Source organism: Molothrus aeneus, chromosome 1, assembly GCF_037042795.1.
Source record: "Molothrus aeneus isolate 106 chromosome 1, BPBGC_Maene_1.0, whole genome shotgun sequence".
NCBI classification, from domain to species: Eukaryota; Metazoa; Chordata; class Aves; order Passeriformes; family Icteridae; genus Molothrus; species Molothrus aeneus.
In genome coordinates this window covers 101,649,300-101,669,572 of record NC_089646.1, presented here as the reverse complement: position 1 = coordinate 101,669,572, position 20,273 = coordinate 101,649,300, and the positions used below count along the sequence as shown (strand labels likewise).

The 20,273-nt window shown below is 40.4% G+C and overlaps 1 protein-coding gene across 1 annotated transcript in view; it reads left to right on the top strand.

Moving 5' to 3' along the window:
- Positions 1–954: 954 nt before the first annotated feature.
- Positions 955–20,273, top strand: part of ANKRD12 (ankyrin repeat domain 12) — a 58,759-nt gene continuing 39,440 nt past the window's right edge. The window contains exon 1 of the mRNA XM_066561693.1: positions 955–1,217. The gene's annotated coding sequence lies outside the window, so the exon portion shown is untranslated. The remainder of the gene's footprint in view (positions 1,218–20,273) is intronic.

The window sequence follows — 20,273 nt, the reverse complement described above, 5'->3', positions numbered from 1 at the left end:
ATGTCTCTATATGACGTTTGTCTCATTTGTACAAGCAGAACACCCCCAAAAACTAGTTTGGAAACCCAGAAGTTGTCTTGTCCTGCAGCGGCAGGTGGATGGGAATCGTGCCTGAGTGTAGGGTGGGGGGACGCAGCATTGCCCACATCCCAAGGCGCGGCGGGATCAGCATCCCGCAGCCTTTCGCGAAAGCGAACGGCCACCCCGGGATCTCCGGCACCGCGCCACACGCACCTGCGTCCGGGGGCTTCTCCCAAAACCTGCGGGGCCTTTAGCCGCAGCCCCTCCGTGCCTGCTAGCGCCCGGCGACGGGAGAGAACACAGGATGGAAGGGGGTGGCAGCGCCCGCCGCGCACGCGCAGAGCGCCGGACAGTTAAAACTCACTGCGCCATCACCGCCGGAAAAACCCCTCTCCGGGGAGGGGGCGGCAGCGCCCGCACGGAGCGAGGCGAAGCGGGACGCGCTGGTGGCTCTAGGTTGGCTCCCGTCCCGCGGCACGGACCGGAAAAGCTCTCGTCCGCCACCTCGCCCTGTGACCAGCCGGGGCCGCCGCCGCCATTTCCAGAAGGTTCCAGCGGCCGCAGCCCAAGAGGATGCGCGACTGCCCCCAGCAACCCCCCCGCCGCGCATGCGCAATGCTCGCGCCCTAGTCCTCGTCCCAGCCCCGTCCGTGTGTGGCATCCCGCGAGCCCGTTATTTCCCGTCGCCCTGCGGGCGTCCGCACCCGTCTCCTTCGGGACGGGGACGGCTCTGGGAATGGCGAGAAGCTCCGCGCTGCCCACCCCGCCCCGAGCGCTCTGTCGTTGGCAGCGGCACCGCTCGCCCGCGTCCCGTGCCCTGCGCGAGGCCCACGTGGGCGGCGCGCGACCAATGGGAGCGCCGCTGGGAGGGGGGCGGGGGGAGCCGAGCGGCGGCGCGGGGTGTGAGGAAAGGAGGGAGGGAGAGAGGGAAGAAGGGAGAGACAGGGAGAGAAGGAAGGAAGGAAGGAAGGGAGGAAGGTGAAGGAAGGAAAGAAAGGAAGGGAGAAAGAAAGAAGGAAACAAGGGCGGGCGGGGTGTTTGCAATCCCCGGAGCCGCGGCTGAGCCTCAGCCCCTGAGCACTGCGGGCGGCACTCGCTGCCCTGCCCGATTCCCCGCGGCCGCGCCGTCCACAGAGACAGCAGCAGCAGCAGGAGGAGGAGGAGGACGCGTCCCGCTGCCGTGCTCCCGGGAGAAGGTAAGGACCGGAGCGCACCTTCCCGGCGCGCGGCGGGGACCCCCGGCCCCACCCGGTGCCCGCGGGGTGCCGCCCCCTTGTCCCCGAGCCCGGGGAGCGCCCACACGGTGCCCGCCTCGGCGGTGTCAGCGCTGCCGCCGTGTCCCCCCGGGCAGCGGGCACCGCGCCTCCCGCCCTGCTCCGTCCGGCCGCGCTGTCAGCCCGTCAGCGCCGCGGCGGGGGCCATGGCCGCCGCTGTCACCGCCTGGCCCGCCGAGCCTGGCTCCTGCCCCGCCGCCCGGCGTGAGGGGCCCGCCGCCTACGGGAGGTTCCCGCGGGAGGCAGGGCCGGGAATGTGCGGGGAAGGTTGTGAGGCGGCACGGGCGAGCGGGGCGCGGGTGCCGAGCGCGGCATGGCAGTGTACACACGCACGGCACAGAGACACACACGCACATAACACACACGCCCCGCCTCCGTGTCGGGAATTTCGGCTGCTCCCTGCAGCCTTGGGAGTTGCTCCGTCGGTGGCGGCCCCGCCGAGGCTGCCCGGCAGCATAACGCGTTCGTTCCCTGCCGCCCCTGCCAGTGCCAGGCAGCCGCCGGTGTGCACGGAGCGCGGCAACTCGCGCTGCACAGGTGACAGCAGGCAACAAAGGAAGGGCAAAGAATGAGAGAATGCCAGGCTCAGTTGCTCAGGTCTTCATTCTAATTTCTGTCAGACTCTTGAGGTACGATTGATAATATTCAGTCTTGTTTGGTTGGGTTTTTTTGTTTTGGTGGAGGGTTTTTGGTTTTTTTTTTTTATTTGGTCTTTTTTTTCCCAAAGAATACGTATGCAATAAGAAATCAAAGGATTCTTTTTTTACTTTAAACTCCCAAATAAAATAAATCTTTTGCAGAATCATAGAATCAATTAGGTTGTAAAAGACCTCTGAGATCGCTAAGTCCAAGCCATGACCAAACACTATCATGTCAAGTAGACCATGGCACTAAGTGCCATGTCCTGTCTTTCTTTAAACACCTCCAGAGGTGTTGATTCCACCACCTCCCTGAGCAACATGTTCCAATATCAGTTATTTAATATTGATATTAAATATCAATTATTTAATATTGGTATTATCGGGTAGAGCTCCTATGGAAATTGCCTGGACACTGTCACTGTGTTCCATGCCTTTCTTCTGCAGCCCATGTGATATGGAAGAAAGGGAATACTATGCCCCTGAATTACAAGGTAACTGATTGGATAAAACAAATCTTTAATGGAGAAAAGTAAGTGAGTGAGTGGTGATGCTTACAGGAACAAAAAGCTATTGGACAGATGTGGAGCAGTCCAAATGTACTTATGTTCCAGGAAAAAATTGTCTAATTTTGGAATGCTAGGAAAGGGTGAGATCATCATGTCTATAAGAAATGATTAACTATTATTAAAATAATTCATTTTGACAAATTATTGACAAGCCTTGATTTGGAGGTTGGGGGCACTTCCTTCTCTCTAATTTTGAAACAGCAAGAGTGTGGGTGTTTTTCAGTATGCAAGTTGATGGTAGCTTGGTTGTCCTCAAGTCTTGGTTACTGTAGGCAGGGACATGGTGAGCTGCTGTGCAGGTGCTGAGTAGTGCAAGGAGCCTGTGCTTTCTTTTCCTTCTTCTGCAGTAATCCTTTGCTATAGTTCATTGGGTAAAAGTCCCCAGAGCCACAGATCTTCAGCATTATCTGAGATGTCAAGGTGTTTGAACTGTTCTTTTTATTTGAGGTTTGTGCAGGTGTTGCATATCTCTTGCTTTTCTTCATTCTTTGAGGTGGAAATTCAGACTCCCTGCTGACCTTGTGATTTGATCAGCTGGGGACCTTAATCTCACCCTCTGTGGATTTAGTAGGTTTCTCTGCAAGCTTGAGAACTGCTCTGTTCAAATAAAATTGTAGGGTTTGAGGTACAGCAGAATATTTCTCTGGGAAGGTAATGGTGAACCCCTTGACTGTCTGTGTCTTTTTACATTCCACCTTTCCCTTAATAGTTCTACTTTTCTGTATGTGTTTTGCAAGCTAAAATGTCAAGGAGTACCAATGTTTTTCTTGGCACTCACAGGACCATGATGGCTTTCTTGTGGCAAAGTTAGTTTTTCAGTGTGTGGTGTGTGAGTCCCTTTTCCTATTTCCAAGCTTTTCTGTAGTAATCACTGAGCGTGGGCAGTTGATCAGAGAGCCTTTGGTTCTTTCACAAAGATGACAGCTCAATCTTTCAATTATAAATATTTCTGCCTTTCTATTGCCATCTCTTTGTGTGTTCTTCTCCCACCCAGAGGATTATTCAGAATTGTTTGTGAACTCAGAATACTACAGGCATTAAAGCTTAGGACAGATGTTGTGTAAGAAAGCAAGCCCCATGCCACAAACTGAAGTCTGTGTGCAGTTTCTTCCAACAGGCTTGCACAATTGGTGACTTCTTAGAGGAAAGGGTCTTTTAAAAAGCAGGCTAAATGAATGCTTGTGTGAAGCTTCTGTTGCAGGGGGTACTGCTATGTTACCACTTAACCATGGGATTAAAAGCATACTCTGAAAGTTGAATATCTATGTTTACAAATCAGTGGTCACCAGTCATTCTCAAAAAATAGTTTCTTTGCACCCTTAGATGTCTGCTAGAAACTCCAAAAGCTGTTGCAGCTTTTACTTAACTAGGTGCAAGGCCCTGGATATCCTTTTTTTGTGGAAATATAGGCACCTAAGAAATGACTGAGCTAGAACTTCTTCCTCAATATTCAGAACTTCTTCCTCAGTATTAGGCATACAGGCAGGAAAACAAATAGTATTTGTTGAACTGATTTACCATGTTTGGACCATCTTAGGCTGATGAAATTGCCTGAGAGTCTAGTGCAGTTGGTGCTCTTTAAAACTGGAAAAAACTATTGATCACGAAATAAGTAATGATTAACCTGCTACCACACTGTTAATATACACACTCAGAACAACCTACTTTTGACATTTTTTTGATCTTACCCTACAAAGTGATGGGCTGGGCATGACTGTTTGGTGTTTCTTCTTTTCTGTGTTCTCTTGCAGATGGAATATTATAAATGTTGATTGGTCATTTAGTCTCCAAATCAAACTATTTTTTAACTACATCATTAGAATCTACTTAGACTCTAGTGACAGATGGTATGAAATAAATATTAGCACAAACTCAGACTTGCATTTTGTGTTATTACACTGAATGATTTTATTAACAGAATAACAAAAGTCAGAGCTCTGCTAAAATCTTTAGGGGTTTTTTTTTGTCAGTTCATTATTATTCCAGAACATAGAAGAGTCTTAAAAGGTCTTCTGTAAGCTTATGGAGGCAGTTGAGGACCTTTATTGCCACCTTGCTTGAAGACTAAATATTCATGTAGAGACATGAATCCCTTGAGAGTATGACTTTGCCCTAGTTTATTTTAGATTATTTCCCTGGATCTGATGAAGGATATCCTTATGTCTGCTGCAACTGCTTTCGTCTTTCACAAGCAACATATGAATAAATGCTCCCCAGTTCCATGGCTTCTACACAGAGTGCTCTAGGTAGTGATAATGTCACAAGTGGGTTGATTTCACACTGGTTTATGTTAAGAAAAGCCATTAGCAACATTAGAGACAGAATTAGGGGCTATATTAGAGGCAAAAACTAAAAATGCACTCTGAGGAGCAAAACTTTATATAATTTTCTTCTCTGGTAATCTGCTTTCTACCCTTGAGTAGCTTGCTGGAGATAGAGAGTATTGGAACAACCCTTTCCTTGCCTTATGTCTTACATTCATGAGGCTGGAAAGCATCAGGTAGAAAGCAGTTTTTCTCTTCCTCTCTGGGCTTCAGAAGGTATTCAGTACAACAAACCCCAAATAACCCTTACACATTTCCAAGTGTTCTGTAGTAGATCTTAAAAAGTTCCATTGTTTGATGACAGCAGAAATGAGCTTATGTGTAAAGACATTTCCTATGGTTTCCTTTCTCTTTCCAACCTTTTGCATTACTCCTACTTAAGAGGTATCTGGCTATCAAGCCTTTCAAGCTCTGTTGGCCAGATAATTTTCTTGGCTGGTTCGTGGAAATGTCTTCCTCTTGTTTGTTTCCTTCAATATTGTGTGCAACAAACAACTAACTGAGAGAAACCAATGTTCTGTGGCGCTCTGTACTCTTCAGCAACCTACTAATCTGGGTTCTTACTACTAGTTTAGTAATGAAGGGAAAATGGGCCTTTCATTGGTGTTGTTCTCTTTCATGTGTGGGTAATGCTAATCTATTTATCTTTTGACTTCAAGAAGAAACAGGTGTCTTGACACCCATTTTACCTTTGCTAAGCAAATAAAAAATAATTCTAGTTTTTGTCTTGAAAATACCTGGTTCTTTGCTTTCCAGTCCCTTCGATTCTCCAGATGACACAGTAAAACTTCAATGAAAGTCAACTGCAGTACTCACTGTAGTTTTACAGCCCTAAATAGTTATACTTGTCTGCAAACAGTATTCTGCTTGTTCTCTGTTTCCACTCCATCTGTTCCCTTGCTATCTCTTTTCCCCCAAAGAAAGATTATTTCTGTAAAGGAGCTGACAGATGATTTTGTTGTTATTTTTGCGAGCTTTGGTGATGGCCAAGAGGTGGCAATAAAGCCTGTTGAATATGTTGCATGTCTTCACGATTTAGCCAGGACAAAAACCTCTGTTATCCATTTGAAAACACATGAGTAAGCCAAGATTGCTCTCTGTCCTGCATCTACTGCTTTAGATTCTTCTTATGAATGGTAGCACTCCAGCTACCTGCTTTACCTGTCCTGAATCCTGCTATAACTGAGGGACTGTGAGTAGGTCTTGGCACTTCATCTGTTATTAGCCTTTGAAGCGCCTTTGTGTGTTTTAAGTCATGTTTTTTCTGGCAGTGCTGCAGATAAGTTGTGGGTTTTCTTGGTTTTAGATTGGCAAATTATCATTACTTTATGAAGATTTAGATAGAAATTATTGAGGTTGTAGTAATAACGTATGGCATAGTTATGAAATCTCTTGTCTTGGAGATCTGTAGGTTTCCAGAGGGAAAGTAGATTCCTGTGGAAGGATTGAAAATTGTTTGGCAGTAGGTTTGCTTATTTTATGTTTGTCAAAGCACTGATAAAGAGGCTTTTAAGTTTTATTCTGGTAGATTCTGTGTATGCAATAATCTTTCTTAATTGAAAAATATTTATTTAGCTACATCTTTAAGTAATAACCTGTAGATCAAACCTGACGTTTACAACTCCACTTCTCCATGTAGTTTAAAGAGTGTATCATATTAAGCTAAACTGTGCAGGTGTTTCCTTTGAACCCATAGCTCATCCTAAAAAAGACTCAAGAGGAAGCACCTGTGAACATTCAAGTTTATAGACTTGTAGGTTAAAAGGGAGGACTGATGGATTTTGCAATAAGTGTTCTTGGTTCCTAAGAGCCAGAGTTCTTGGGCCAGCACATTCTTTTATTTCCCTAGAATAGAATTCCTCTTTGTAGAATCTCCTTTATTTTGAGAGACTATTGAGAATAAAGGGCAATCCCTTCAGGCACTCTGGAAACTTATCTGTGTCTGATTCCAAGAGGTGAGGTTGCTTTTCCATGTAAATGTTTATTTTGACCCCTAGGTCTTTCCCTCAGTAGGAGTATGATGTTTGCATTCTGCACAGTTGTCCTGACTCGGTTGGAGTATGGCACCCATACTCACAAGATGCACCAGCTCTTCTGGCCAGCTGTGTGAGGTTTTGTTAGAATAAATGCTGTCCTAACTACATAGCATAAGTTTCTGGAGAATGTAGAAGACACAAACCTTGTCCTATGCTGAATGTGTCAGCAGGAGAAGAGAACAGCCCATAGCCATCCTGCTGCTGAGGTAAAGAATATCTGCATTTCTGATTCATGGGACAGAATCCTGGACCAGCTGAGGTCAGAAGGCCCCTCTGACCCCATAATATGGTCCCTCCCAGGCTCCCTGCAGGCTCAGCTAGAGCAGTGTGCTTATGGTCATGACCAGTTGAACCTGGAATTTGGCCCAATAGTGCAAGGAAAATATTATGTTCTAATTTTAGTTAGTCCGTTGAGATTCCTTGCTGAACTTATCGTTGAAGACTTGATAAATTTTCAGCTGTTGTAGTTAATGTGTTTTTCCTGACTAATTTAATTTTTAATAGTCAGAGGATGCATTCGTCTTGTACTGCCTGTGTGTGGTAGTCTTGTAAAGCTGTGGTACGTTCTACCAAGTTCTGCTGTACAGATTCTTAATTAAGTAATTTTAAAAAAATATTTAAATTACTGATTAGCTGATTGCATAAGAAAGACTTCTTTGGACTTCATTTTGCCTGTTAAAAATGCAGTTTCTGATATTTCTTTTTAAAGAAAGACAAATGCATCTATGTCCTCTGTACATTACTTGTGCTATAACTTAATGGAAAATGTCTCTTCTGGTGCTTGACTCTGAGCTTGTGAGTGAGAAACTGAAAGTGAAACAATCTTATTTTCTGTTGCTGAAGGAGAAATACGAAAAGTAGCTGAAATATAATTAGCAATAAGACAATTTATTCAGAAATTATTTGAATATTGAGAACATCTGCAAAGGAACTTAGTCCTTTTTTTGATCCTTTGGAATTCTTTAAAGAAGACAAACAATTCTTTATTCAAGCCGTTCTATTTGGTTTTTTCTAACGATTCCTTGAAGAGCAGCCAGCCAGTGTATGAACAATAATGGTAGTATCCTCCATGAAAAGACAAAGGGTTAATCTGAGAGTAGAGGAATGCACTTGAGAATAATGCAATACTGACAAGTGTCCTTCAGATTCATCTTGAATTCTGGCAGCAGTTCAGTTCCTTACTGGCCCACATGAAGGAATGCTGTAGAAATAGTATAAGTGGTTCAGGAGGAATGATGCCCCTTGTCACTATGTGGGAGCCACTCCTGCCACACTGAAGTGAGGGTTGATGTCTGACTTCTGAAAGGAAGATTTGTCAGCATTCTGGGAGAGGCAGTGCTTTTTTGTTTATTTGTTTGTTGATAATGCCAGGAGATAACCCAAGATAACCCTGTTCCTGAACATTCATTTCTTACATCTTATCCTTCCCATTTTGTGGTAGGGAATGTATGTCTATATGCATAAAGAGAAGCTTCAGAATCAGGGGGAGGAGTTTCTGCTTTTAAGTAATTCCTAACCATTCTTTAATGAAAATATCATCAGGTGCAAGTTCCACAAACTTCCAGGTTTTGTACTTTAAGCTGTTCAATTTTAAATCAGTTTTTTCATAAAATGTAAATGCTTTCCATGCAGCACTTTTCTTGGTTACTGAGAGGAAATTCTATGATTGAATGGATAGTGGTAATAGAATGGTCAGGGTTTTTTTTGCAAGATAATACTGGCTTATTGATAAAGATTCTGCCATTCCTGTGCAGTCTGGGATGCCACTGTGATATCAAACGTCCTATTCTTTCATACTTTTCTAGAAAAAGTTGCCTTTTTCCAAGCCTGTTGTGAAAGTTACTAATTACTTAAGATTATGATTTTGCAAATTCATTTGTAATATATGTATCCAGTCTGCATGGTTCACTATTAAGCAAGCCCACAGCCCTTCAAAAACTTCTCTGATATAATGGAGAATTCCATCATCTCAAGCTGGTAGAACTGCTGTTCTGAAGGTTTGTCCTGAGTATTGACATCTGTACTATTTCTGTATAAATCAGAAAGTACTTATTGTAAAGAGAGTTCCTTGACCCTATGTGTTCCTTTTACTAAACAATTAATATTTAGGATTTCAGACTTGTGAAACTATTTCTGTTCAAAAATGGAAAAAAGAAATCATGATATTTGATCTTACTTTCTTCTTCCTTCAGGTACCTTCTCATCAGTGCTTTCCTTTCTCAACTCTCTGTTTATATAAAATCTTTCTAAGGGATCCATCTTGCAAAGCACCATCTTTCCTGCTCATGTGTTTTCAAGGTTGTGCCATCCTGTCTGTTCAGGCTGTGTTTGTCAACATTGTATTTTCACCCTAAATAATGTTATGTAAAGAGATTAATTTCTAAGGATTTTTTTTACTTCTATTTTTTAAGTAAGGAAGGAGTTGAACATCCTAGAAAGGAGCTGTACAAGAGTTAGAAAAGAATTAATCTCCTCTCTACTCCTTTTGCTTTCTACCCTTTCTCAGCACCTTACAGGGATTTGTTGGCAGTTTCTTGCTGTCTTCTTCTGGATAGGTCTTGATACACACGGATTTACACAGGTTTAGGGTCCATGAATCTAAATAGTAATTTGAGAGTGTCCCATCCTTTGAAAACTATGTTTTTGGATACTTGGTCTTCAATACTGCTATGAGATGTTAAAGTACAGTAAAGTACAGACTACCACATTTTTTTTTTTTAGCTCTTTCCTTTTCAGTTATCCATGTGAAAGAATTTTAAAGGTCATTTTTAGATATTTGAGATCCTTTTTCTTTTCCTCTGTCATGCTCTGCTAGTAATTTTTAGGTCTTACATGCCAAACAATATTCAGTTGGTTGACATAGCACCTGCAAGGATATTTTGACAAAATGTTCGTTTTTATGTGTTTTTGCAGTGTCTTGGAAAGACATAAACAGTAATTAATTCCATATGAGTTTAGAAGTGTGATACCAACAAACTGCTTTGATTTTTTTCTTTTTTTTTTTTGGTAATCTTGATGAGTGGAGTGATATCTGCAGTGGGAGGATCTCAGAATCTGTTTGAGACTGGAAACTTCAGAGAAAGTAGAGGAAGGAAATGGGAGGAGTGTGTTGCAAAAGAAGTAAAACGAGTGCTTCTTGTCCGTATTTGCATGACTTCTTGCTGTGTTCTGCAGTGTGGCTAACCTTTACCTTCTGCTGTGCCAGAAATGCTGTCTGCTCTGTATTAGAGCAGCACTGTTCATTTGCCCTGCTGCACACAGCAGAACTGCATCATGAGTTGATGGGATTTTGGATGATATTCCACTTTAAATGATAAACGGTACGAATGTCTGGGGTTAAATGCATTTGTGCAGTCTAGGTTACTGCTCTAAGAAGAGTCCTCTGGCATAAGCTGAAAGAAGTTCTGTAACTTACAAGAAGATTACAGGAAGAGAGGGTCCAATGTTGAAGGAAGTTTAACACCTACCCTGAAAATTACCTATTTTCAGTCTGTTTTGGATTTTGTGTGAGCTATGGGCTTTTTATGAGCACATGCTAAGTGTTTTCCTCACATGGGGATTTCTGCTTTGAGACTGTTTGACCTTTTCCTTCTGCAGAAAGAGTGGTTGCTTGCAGAACTTGAAAACTAAGTCAATAGTAGCTATGGTCTAAACAAGTATTGACTACTATCTAATGCAAAAGAATCTCAAAAATAATGTTTTTGATGTTACAAGTGTGGTCAAACTCAGTTCATTTTTTCTTCGCTTCTTTATTTCTGTCAACCAAATTTGCCATCTGTAAAACAAAGGAAATAATGCATTTTCATCTTCCAGCAATATTGTGAAAAGAAATTAATATTTGTGAAGGGAGCTGGAACACTCCTGGTTTTGATTTATGAATAGTAATTTCTTTAGACTTGTCTGGGGTAGATGCTGCTTTTTATTTAGGATGTTGTTTTTGGTTGTATTTTTTTAAGGTATGGTAGAAGTTTTCATCCCTTTAAGAAGGTAGAAATCAAGACAAGCTGAAATAGCAGGAATCATGTTAAGAGTGAGAAATAATCTTTCTCTAGGAGCAAGTTTAGCCACTTGCTGCAGCTGTTTGTGGTTGTTGGTTCCTCAGAACTTCACCAGGTTGTCAGCATGTTGGTTTTATTCTGACAGGTAGATTTTGGAATTTTAGTTGAGAATTTGTGAAACAGGAAATGTCCAATTTACTCCAGTAAAAGTTTCAGTCCTTACTTGGTTTATATTTAATATTATGTAGTTGCAAGAAAACCTTTGGGAAGGTGTGCAAGGGAATTCTAAAGACAAGCTGTGATGTAAAAGAGGAGTCATCTCTTGCTCAGCTGTTACTGATGATCAGTATTTACAGCTGTTACAGCATGATCTCTCTAATGAACCATATGTATGAACCAATAGCACCTTTAAACTTGAAGTCAGTCCATGTAACACATATCTAAGACATACTGGGATGTGGTGTTTTCAATAGTAAATAGGATTTTGGAAATTAAATCTTGGGCCAACGTTTTTTCTTCTCCCACAGTGTGCTGCCTGTGAAGTGCTGCTGCATGATTTATAGGTGCCTACAGTTAGGAAGTTTTGTACTTTCCATACTTCTTTTACTGTGTTTTTTTGCTCAAGTAACAAACTCAACCTGGTCTGTGTTAAGTTCAGCTCAAGTTGAAAATATCTGACTAGATAACTGAGAGACTTAAATGGACCTCTAAATGTCTCTTCCCCTCAACTATTCTTTAATTCTATGTACAATGAAGTTCTTGTATTCTCTGATAAATATGTGTTTAGTTAAAATAAAAGAGGAGAAAAATCTTACTAAAGATTGACTAGAAAGCTGTAGATTCAGTCACACTCCATTAGAGAATATTTGTTATAAAGAAGTTGACGTGTCTAGCTGCTACTACTACCACAGAAATCAATTGAAGAGTGTTGTGAAATCTGTGGAATTTGACACTTGAAACCAGGCACAGGTAAACTCAGGCTCTTAAAATAGGGATTATCTGTAGGAGCCCAAGAAACTATATAGGCAAGTGCAACAAAATCACTGCAAAGGTTTTGTTTGTTTTCTGCATAGGAAAGAGTTGTATGTCCTCTCATTTTTTTTTTCTCTTCCTAGTAGAAATTCCTAGACTATGAGATACATTCCTTATTTTGGTAGGAAGTAGTGGTGAGTTCCAGCTGAAGTATTGGAAAATCTTTCTTGCTGCCTGCGTGTTGGCTGTTTTTTAGGGCCTTCGTCCTATCCCTGTATAGTGTAGTCTGGTATGCAATGAGTAGGTACTTCAGAGTATATTAAAAGCTGTTCTGGAGATTGTGAGTAGTCACTGCCCATGCCTGTTTTACTGTTACACTTTATTTTACAAAGGACACCTTTATAAAATGGAGTTCAAATAAGTAGTTTATTTTGCTTATTGCAGAAAGATTTGGGCAACTCTTATGTTTGAATCTCAGTATCTCAACATTTCAAATTAAAATGTAGGAATGCTCTCTGATAGGACAGTGAGTCTGTTCTGTCTGTTAGCTAGCATCTGAGGAGTCTCCAAAAAAACCCACTATATATATACACAACTTAGCTCATGGCACATATTTCAGAAATGTATGTTTATTAGGATGATGCTTGTTTTCTTCAATTTTTTTTTTTATATCGGCTAAAATCTGGTAGGACAAACTGCTGCAGGGGAGAGGTAAGGCACTGTCTCTAAGATTGCACAATAGGTATAGCAAAAGAGTAGAACTAATCCCAGCATTGCATGGTCTAGCCACAAAGTTGTCCCAAGTATTGTGCAAATCTTGAAGAAAAAATGTAATAAAAAAGAATTTCTCACTTCTGAACCAAGAATGTTTTTGTCATATTTTTATCGTCAGATGCTGTAAAATCTGCCAAATTTGTGACTCATGTCCGTGCTGGGTACTGCATTTGCACTTAATACAGCAACAGACTGTTGCCTTAGGCACATTAGTTTGAGACTGTGTTGGAGCTTAGTTCTTTCATCATAACCCTGACACCGGAATGTGCATGCACTGAACTGTCGCAATTGTGTGAAAAGACCTTGTGAATATTTTCCAAATAAAAATGTTCTTGTCACCTTTCATCTGCAAAAGCCACTGCATGTATCATTCAGACAGTGCTCTCTCTACAATACTAAATTGCTGTGCTACCTAAAGCCAGTAGTGGTTAGTAATTTATTTGCTGGTTACTGCCAGGGAACTGAATTGTGAGTACAATGAGACACATGGAGCGCAGGGCAAAAAGAGCCTGGTAAAATGTTCTGTTCATTGTGTTTGAAGGTATTATAGTGTGTACCACATACAGGAAGTGGTGATGGTAAAAATACAATCTCACATAGTACAGTGTACACAAATAGCCTTTTATTTAATCTTTTCTTATGCAGAATGTGGTTTCCTTTGAGCTTGTAGAGAATAATATGGTTCTAGCCTGCAGCAGGAGGCAGGCTTGCCAGTAGGGATGTATTGCAGTGTATATTTAGTCCATTATAGCTGCATATATCTAATGTATTATCAGCTTTTTAGAAAAAATGTTTTACTGTCTAGATTTTGTACCTATTCAACTTTGACTTTAGCACCCAGGGAGTTAAAATGTTCCCTATTCCTACTTGGCAGTAATATGTGTTGGACTACAGCAGTGCCCTCAGTTGCTAAATGATTGAGAGGAAGTCTTTTTTTGGGGGGATCTGTGTAACACAAGAACCTTAAGATATTTCTGCTCAAATAAAGCCTTTAATGATCTTTTCAGTGTCTTCATTATAAAGATCAAATAAACTGCTCTAATGATTAGAGAATAGCTGTTTTGATACTGTTTTCTTCAATTAAGACCTTGGTACAAATATTTTTCTGGCTGCAGTAACTGAAATTTTGACCTTTCAGAACATTGGTCATTATACAAAACACTGTTTCGTATAATGTTCTGATGAGATTTTAAGTGCTTGCTCTTGGCAGTTTCCCATCCTTTACCATCCTTTTGACATTTTCATGAGACATCAGCCATGTTTGAAACTTCATTTCTGCAAGTATACCTGTCCAAGGAGGTAATAGAAAATGGACCACAGGGATAAGCTGGTCATTCTCAATTTAAACAAAAAGGATATGGAATGCTCATGCTTTTTTACAAGGCATAGGAATGACAGGACTAAAGGCTTCTGGTTTGTATTCTGTAACACAGAAAAAAAATATTCTGAGGAAAAATATTTGTGTGTTGATCATGAAGTCCCCTGTGCTTTCCTCCCAGAGACAATCCCTTCTCAGCATTGTCCTGTCAAGTCTCTCTCTCCACTGCCTCCTTGTCACAGTTGCATTCTGTCATTTGGCTTATCTGAAGCTTTAGACATATTTGTGTGGGATACCAGGTTAAAATACAGACAGATGTTCTTTTTGTAGATGTGGTGCAACCCAGAAAAGCCTGGCCCTGTCCTACTGGACTTCACTGCCCTCTTACTGTATGTTGTAACCTGAATGGTCTCTTTCCTCACAATAGCAAGTTGCTGGTCTTGTGCTCTTAGCACATCCCCAGCCTCTAACTGAAATATCCTGAATAATTTCTTGTTATGTCTCAAGCCCTTCTTTCTTACTGGACACTGTAGGTGAAAAGGTAGATGCTGATCTGATTACATGTTAATTTACCAGGAGCCATTTCATTGGGTAGCAGGTGGCTCTGGTTGAGTAACTGTGTGCAGAAGGACTGAGTTCCATAAGAAGAAAATAATTGGCAGTGCTGCTACATCTCCCATCACACATTTCATTTAGCATCAATAATTAGTTAACCTCTCTTTTGGAAAGAAATCACTTCTCTCAGCTATTTGCTGAAGGATGCTTTTGTTGTGAAATATAATACTGAAGTCATTTGCACTTTCCTGATAAGAGGAAAAAAGAACACAGAGTGTTAAACTTAGTTAAATGAACATCTTTTTGCTAAAACTCTTGCTTCTTACAAGATTTGAAAATACCAGTTTTCTCTAGCTTTTTGGTCCTTTGTACTATACCCGTTCCCTTTCTCCCAGTGTGTTAACCTCATCTGTCTTTGACACACTCCCACCAGAATGCAGATAACATTTGGTATGGCTAGGCGTGAGCTACCTACATACTTCTTAATTAGCCAGTGTGTGCATACGGGTTGGCCAGCTGGCTTTCTCTGAGCAGAATATGTAATGTTGGCTTTTGCCTGCCTTTCCCTCAGTTCAGCTGTTTTTAGCCATCTCTCTTGTACTCATCCACTAACTATTTTTTTTTCCTTTGGTAGACTCTTAATAGCTTTGAGATCTAGATCATACCAGCCATTTCAAAATAAACTTGGAAGAGACAAATTTCTAGGGCTGGGAAGGAGGAGATTGCTAAGAGAAAATCAGGTCAGTCTTAGTTTAAATCAGTGACTATCCTCTCTCCTCACTGTAGTTTAGTTTGCTATGTGTAGTGTTTTCAGAGCTTGATTCCTCCTGTTTAAGCTGAGACTTGTTTAGGAATTGTTGAATGTATTCCAGCCTTTAATGTGCATTTAGTACATGGAACTGCACTAGAAGTAGTCCAGAGCAAATCTGCTAAATGTGACTAGTGTAAATTGGGATTTTATTACCAGCTGTTCTACTCTACAGATCTGCTCTTGATAATTCTTTACTTCTTGCTAATTTAGATGTAGCCATAGTTGTCATTTTCAGTAGTTTAATTTTATTATAACATTCGGAAGCATTCCTGTCAGCTATTTATAGCAGAAATTTGGTATAGTTGATTCACTGTTTCCCAGTCTGGAGTAAGTCCTTATTGAGAGAGGGATTTTTTTTGTTTGTTTGTTTGATTTTGGTTTTGTTTTTCTTCTTCCCTGCAGATGAAGCAGAGGTAGTTGAGAAGATAGCCTTACTCTAGACTCCTGCTTTTCAAATGCAGATGCTTTCTTGAGCAGGAGGGTAGATGCAGTGTCTTGGAAATGAGCTCATCAATTTCTGATATTCCCATAGAAGGTTAATCTTGCTTTGATGTAGTACCAGCAGGCAGCTAACCTTCAAGATCAGCTGTACAGCAGGGCTACCAAAGAAAACCTTCCCAAAGCATCCTGTAACATTTTGCTGTAGGTGTTAAAGGGAACACAGTCTGAACCAGAAAGGAAACAGGTAGTTCAGTGAGCACCAAAACTAATGATGCTTATTTCTTAGCAATTTGTGTCTTGTGGTTGACTGACTCTGGTAATGTGCAGGTCTCAACTGAAACTCCCCCCCATAGCTAAGAGAAGAAAGAAAAGTGGTTTACAAAGGCCATCTCATGTGGAGTTGTCTTCCAGATAGTATGCCATGAAACTCATATTGAAGCCTTCCCATGCAAAAAACAGTGATGGATTATTATTGTTATTCTTATTATCCACTGGCCACCTTTTCCCATGAAATTTGTGAGTGCTTAATATATTTGAAAATTTCTGCTGCTGTCAAATTAAAAGAAAATCCATCTACAGGCTTGGAAGTCATTAGTGATTCATACATATGCATCTAACACAAACACATGGCCCTTAATTTCTCAGAAGAACAGAATGAAAGAGGTAAAGGAGTGAATGACAGTGGCAGCAGCACTGTTGTAGTACTGCTTGAATTCCCTGGTTTTTTGCATAGGTAAGGAGAAGCTTTTTCAAAGCTTCTTCATCAGTGCTAGTTGTAAGCTTATACAAATTAATACAGTGACTTGTTGGCATTAGACATTTATTATATCGCTAATTTTCTGTAGCTAATTATATCTGACATTCTGGTGATTGGTGGGATTTTTTGGGGGATTTTTTTTTTATGTCCAGGGGTTTTTATATTAAATAATCTTAGCATTTTATGTCACTGCCCATAGATTTGTCTAAATGCTTACCTTTATTACTTCAAGGAGAAAATATAATTTTTAGTTCCTTAGCTGGAAAATGACCGAGAGAAGAGTTCAACAGTATTTCCAGTAGTGTGACTCATTATAGGTAATGAATGTGCAAGAAAGATGTCCAAACATAAAATAAGAATATCTGATTTTGTTACATACAGAGAAGTTTCTTTAGTAGGAAGCAAATTCTGTTTTATTGAAAAGCTTGAAATCAGTCTGTTTGAGAGAAAGCACAGCTGTGCCTGTCTGTCAGATGAAAAGTGAGGACACTGCTTGTTGTGACAAAGGAGAATAATTTGGATGTAAAGAGTTTAACTTTCAATTTAGGGTTCTGGTGATTCAAAATGTGCCATCAAGATTGTCTGATAAACCAGTAATTGCATTAAGAAATGGCAGTGAGGAAAACTCAAAGCAGACAGATCTAGGTTTCCCTGAAAGACCCTGTTAATGTTCTACATTTTCACTATGAATGCAAACATTTGTGTTTAGAACTTGAGTTGAAATGGCATTGAACTCCAGACAAATGGAAATAAAAGTTGAAGTGTCAGTAAAATCACTTCTTCTGCAGAAAATTTTATTGCTATATACACTATGTAATCATCAATTGAATAGTTTGCCTAATTTCTGGGCCGCCATAGTGATATTTTAATAATTTTTTTAATATCTACTCTTTATGAAAAGTGTTTTTTCCTCAAATATGTGATGCATTTATGTCTGTTTTAAATTTTACACAGCCATTGTGCAACAATGTGCAACAATCTGGTACTTGGAACACTTTATGGAAATAGTGCTGTTTGTTAGTCTTCGAGTGTGGTGGTTCTGCTTTGGTAATCCAATATATAACACTCAGTTTTGGTGAACTTCCAAAGCAGGTTTTTTTTCAAAAGCATATTTGACTTGGGTCAAGAAGTTCATGAATTCACGTTAACTTTTGATTACAGAATCAATGGGTCAGGTTGGAAGAGACTGCAGTGGGCCATCCCAGAGCACATGGCACAGGATTGTGTCTGGAGGGTTTTTGAATACCTCCAGTGAGGGAGACTCTGACCTCTCTGGGTTAACTGTCCCAGAGCTTGGTCACCTGCACAATAAAGTTCTTCTCATGTTCAGGTGGAACTTCCTGCACATCTGCTTCTGCCTGTTGATCATTTGGTAAAGAAAATGGAAACATCCTTTGCTTTCTGTTTTCATTTCTATTTCTATATTATGCTAACTGTATTATTAAAAATACCTTTAATTGAAATCTATTTTGAAAGTGTTTTCATAATCCTCTTGCCCCTATACAATACTTGAGGCTGGGTTTTTTTGTTCTACCATTTTAAAAAATAAACTGTTGCTGTCCAGGTGAGACATGCAGGGAGGCCTTTTGTGAAGAGCAACTCCTGCTGGTGAAGCAAATGAGACCAAGGGAGCCAAGCCTAAGCAAATCAATTTTACTGAGCTCTTTAAGTTTGGCTTCTTGCTGTCATACACCAGGGAATGGCATATGAAACCAGGAAAGAAAGAGAAGCAAAGCAGGAATGGAGGTAGTTTCAGGGAGCCAGGTAGCAGTAAAAAAGGAAGGAAAGGAAACAGCAGCATATGCAATGAAAAATATTCTGATTAAAATAATAAAGGACGCTTTGACCCATTGATTTTTTTAAGTAGCTGTAATCATGATATATACAATGGGAATCATGATATATACAATGGGAATAGTTACAAATGAAACTTACAGAGAGGATTTGAGAGACTAAATGAGCAAAAGCATATTTATGACTTGTCCCTTGTTAAACCCATGGGAACAGATATTTGCTACTATGATAATACATTATGTTTGGTCTAATCAGCACAGTAGTATTCTGTGAAGATAGTAACTTGTTGCTTCTTTTAGGATTCAGGAAAGTTTTTTTGTAAAATGACAGGAAACTCAGTGTAGTTTTCTTTCTCTTCTTTGAACTGATAATCATTTTTTGTTCCTGCAGGTGTTACAAAAAGCAGCTAAAAACAAAAGGCTGATAACCATGTGCTTTAATGTTCATTAAAATTGAACAATTACTCTCTGTATCAGTAAGGCCGCATAAATCCTGTTAACACTCCATAAATGGAGTATACTAATGTTTCTTTTGTCTTAAGTAAGAGTAGAACAGTATTGAGTTTCACAATATTGTATCATAGTGGAGACAAGATTCTGGTTATAGAATGTGAGATTGTTTCTAATTAATCTCTTCCTGTTTTTCATAAGCTTGTGGTTAGTGTTAAAAAAAACCCCAACAAAACAAAAAACAACTTCCTCAGGTGTAGGGGAAAGGGAGGAAAACAGCAGACCTTAGTGCAACATTGCCTCCTTCTCTGTCTCAAGGATTTAGCTTTTTGAACTTTTCTTCTCCTCCGATTCTGGAAGATTAAGAAAGTAGCATGTTACGTTGTTGTATACAACAGTATTAATCTTAGACAAATATTCAAATTTTCCAAGGTTTAAGCTTTGTGGGGGATGGATGTGTGGGCAGGATGTAGAAATTTGTTTGAATATCAATGTCTCATGTGTCAGGTGTAGTGTGCAAAATGTTTTTTTCAAAGTTATCTGCACCAGATTTGTTGTCAGTTAACTGTGTCAAACCAAAATAGGGGCCATGGTCCTAAAACAGCAACAGATTCTCTATGTGATGATCCCAAAACATTAATGGTAAAGCAACAGTAGAAGTGTTGTACCTGAAATGATGACTTGATCAGGCATAAAATTACAACAACTCAGTAAGATTGTGATCATGTAAATACTTGTAACAAAATACATCAACTCAAAAAGACCCATAAAAAATCACCAGCTCTAAAGTGCTGTCAAATGCAGTTTTACCTTTTGTGTGACCTTTCCTCTCAGCCATTCTTACAAAAAGGGTGGCTCTTCCTGCTGTGGAAGAAGCAAGTCAGACCTCTTTCATCATGTGAATCTGTAATGACACTTGTTTGGTGTACCATGGAGATGAAACACTACACAGCTCTTGGAGCTTTATATAGATATATATCTGGCTCTACTAGTGGCTTATGTAATTGATTTGATAGACAGTGGAAATTAAGGTTTCTAGTTCCAGGTTTAAGCTTTAGAAGATTTTTCTTCTAAAGGACATCTCTTGATCCAGAAAGAATCATAAATCACAGGACTTGACTTTTTTTTCCCATACTACTTTGAGTATACAGTGTTTTAGTTTCCCAGGCTAGGAAGCCTTATTTCTCTTTCCAATGTTGCTAGAAATCTTGTTCATCTTTTTAAGCCTTAGGACATTTAACACGAAGTGAGATATTGAGCCTATGAACCTGTTAAAATAGCCAAAAATGTTCAGTCTTCCAAAAAGGTAAGCTAGAGGGATGAGGTAGTTTAGCAGGTGACTTGGTGCTTTTTTCATACACCGTCCCCAGCAAGAGCTGTGTTAGACCTTTTGGGGTTTTGCCCCAAGGTTTGAGCTGCATGTGAGGAAGATGCTTGAAGCCAGGTGTCGTTATTAGTCGTCTTTTTTGGGGTACTATCCAGCTCTGCTACCATCTGCAGTAACATTTGTCCTGAAATGACACTGCTGTGTGTATTTTTATG